Source organism: Pteronotus mesoamericanus, unplaced genomic scaffold (genome assembly GCF_021234165.1).
Source record: "Pteronotus mesoamericanus isolate MK-2021 breed Mesoamerican mustached bat unplaced genomic scaffold, CSHL_Meso_final scaffold_118, whole genome shotgun sequence".
NCBI lineage: Eukaryota > Metazoa > Chordata > Mammalia > Chiroptera > Mormoopidae > Pteronotus > Pteronotus mesoamericanus.
Genome location: NW_026555301.1, coordinates 3,085,086 through 3,088,141, shown reverse-complemented (window position 1 = coordinate 3,088,141; position 3,056 = coordinate 3,085,086). Strand labels below are relative to the sequence as shown.

General features: G+C 38.3%; 1 non-coding gene across 1 annotated transcript; it reads right to left on the bottom strand.

Annotated features, from left to right (window-relative positions):
- Nucleotides 1–1,610: 1,610 nt before the first annotated feature.
- LOC129081824 (U6 spliceosomal RNA) lies at nucleotides 1,611–1,717 on the bottom strand. The gene has a single exon (XR_008530342.1). It is a non-coding gene; the product is annotated as a U6 spliceosomal RNA (small nuclear RNA).
- Nucleotides 1,718–3,056: the final 1,339 nt, after the last annotated feature.

The following is a 3,056-nucleotide window of genomic DNA, read 5'->3' as shown; positions in this document are numbered from 1 at the left end:
GATCTAGTTGGCTAATATTCTTTTTTAAAAATTTTTTTATTGTTCCAATACAATTGTCTCCATTTACCTGCCACCACTCTCCCCAGCTCCACCTCAATCTTTCCTCTTCTTGACTTTGACCATGTGTCCTTAACACTTGTTCTTTGATCTGATCCTTCCCCTCTCCACTATCCCCCTTCCTCCCTCCCTCCCTTCTTCCATCCCTCCCTCTCAATCCTGTTGGTTTCTTCTCTCTTTCAATGTTGCTAATCATATTTTCCTTGCCTGCTTGCTTTGCTGGCTAGGTTCCACTTATAGGTAAGATCATATGGTATTTGTCTTTCACTGCCGGGCTTATTTCACTTAGAATAATGCTCTCTAGTTCCATCCATGCTGTCGCAAAAGGTAGAGGCTCTTTCTTTCTTTCTGCTGTGTAGTATTCCATTGTGTAAGTGTACCACAGTTTTTTGATCCACTCATTTACTGATGGGCACTTAGGTTGCTTCCAGCACTTGGCTATTGTAAATTGTGTTGCTATGAACATTGGGGTGCATAGGTTCTTTTCTATTGGCGTTTTGGTGTTCTTAGGGTATAGTCCCAGCAGGGGAATCACTGGATCAAAAATCAGTTCCATTTTCAGCTTTTTGAGGAAATTCCACGCTGTTTCCCACAGTGGCTGCACCAGTCTGCATTCCCACCAACAGTGTACTAGGGTTCCCTTTTCTCCACAACCTCGCCAGCACCCGTTGTTTGTTGATTTATTTATGATGACCATTATGACCGGTGTGAAGTGGTATCTCATTGTGGTTTTAATTTGCATTTCTCTGATGGCTAGTGATGATGAACATTCTTTCATTTGTCTCTGGGCCCTCTGTATCTCTTCCTTGGAGAATTGTCTGTTCAGCTCCTTTGCCCATTTTTTAATTGGATTGTTTGTCTTCCTGTGGTGGAGACATGTGAGTTCTTTATATATTTTGGAGAGCAAACCCCTCTTTGAGGTATCATTGGCAAATATATTTTCCCATATAGTTGGGTCCCTTTTCATTTTGCTGATGTTTTCTTTAGCTGTGCAAAAGCTTCTTATTTCGATGAAGTCCCAATTGTTTATTCTTTCTTTTATATCCCTTGCTGTAGGGGACATATCGGTGAAAATATTGCTGCATGGGATATCTGAGTGTTTCTTGCCTATATTCTCCTCTAGAACTTTTATGGTGTCATGACTTATATTTAAATCTTTTATTCATCTTGAGTTTATTTTTGTGTATGGTGTCAGTTAGTGGTCAAATTTCAATTTTTTGCATGTAGCCGTCCAGCTCTCCCAACACCATTTGTTGGAGAGGCTATTTTTACTCTACTTTATGCTTCTGCCCCCTTTGTCAAATATTAATTGACCATAGAGACATGGGTTTATTTCTGGGCTCTCTATTCTGTTCCATTGATCTATGTGTCTGTTCTTGTGCCAGTACCAGACTGTTTTGATTACAGTGCCTTGTAACATAGTTTTATGTCCGGTATTGTGATCCCACTTACTTTGTTTTTCTTTCTCAGAATTGCTGTGGCTATTCAGGGTCATTTATGGTTCCATATAAATTTTTGAAATGTTTATTCTATGTGAAATACATCATTGGTATAAAAATATGGAACCCGTCACGAATTTGCATGTCATGTTTGTGCAGGGGCCATGCAAATCTTTTCTGTATTGTTCCAATTTTAGTATATGTGCTGCTGAAGCAAGCACCTGGTTGGCTAATATTTTGTTCAAGATTGTGGCATATGTGTTCTTCAGGGATATTGGCCTATAATTTTCCTTTTTTCTGGTTTTATTTATTTTTTATTGTTGTTCAAGTACAGTTGTCTCCATTTTCATGCACCACTCTCCCCCACCCCACCCACCCCTACCCCCCCCCCACTCTCAATCCTACCCACCTTTGGCTTTGTCCATAAGTCCTTTATACATGTTCCTTTCTTTGTTATGTCTTCATCTGGTTTTGGAATTAGTATAACACTGGCCTCACAAAAAGAGGTTGGAAGTCTTCCTTCCTCTTGAATTTTTGCAAAGTTTGAGAAGGATAGGAGTTCGTTCTTCTTTGAATGATTGGTAAAATTCATCCGTGAAGCCATCCAGTCCAGGGAATTTGTTTGATGGGAGGTTTTGATTATTGCTTCAATATCATTAGTTGTAATTGATCTATTCAGATTCTCTGATTCTTCCTGATTCAGTTTTGGAAGGCTGTACGTTTCCAGAAATTTATCCATTTATTTGAGATTATCCAATTTCTTGGCCTTGTAGTTGTTCATAGTATTTTCTTACAATCTTTTATATTTCTGTGATATCAGTTGTTATATCTCCTCTTTCATTTACAATTTTATTTGAGTCCTGTCTTTTTTGACAAGTCTGGTTAAAGGTTCATCAATTTTGTTTGTCTTTTCAAAGAACCAGTTCCTGAATTCAAAGACCTTTTGAACTGATTTTTTAGTTTCTGTGTCATTTGCTTCCACTCTGACCTTGATTATTTCCTTCCTTCTACTCACTCTAGGCTTAGTTTGTTGTTGTTTTTTCAGTTCTTTTAGGTATAGGATAAGATTGTTTATTTGAGATTTTTTTGCTTTTTGAGGTAGGCATGTAATGCTATGCATTTCCCCCTTGGAACTGTTTGCACTGTGGCCATAGATTTTGGGTTGTTGCTTGTTCATTTTCTTTTCTTTTTTGAATTTACTTATTTATTTATTTTTAGGGAAAGGAAAGGAAGGAGGAAGAGAGAGAGAGAAACATCAATGTGTGATTGCATCTTACGCACCTCCTACTGGGGACCTGGCCTGCAACCTAGGCATGTGCCCTACACTGGGAATCAAATTGGCAACCTTTTTGTTCGCAGACCAGCACTCAATTCACTGAGCTATACCAGCCAGGGCGTGCTTGTTCATTTTCATTTGTTTCCAATTATTTCTCCCTTGATCTTATTGATAACCCATTCATTATTCAATAACTATTTAATGCTACTTAGCCTCCATATATTTGAATGTTCTTTAGGTTTTTTATTGAGGTTGATTTCTAGTTTCATGCCATTGTGATCTGA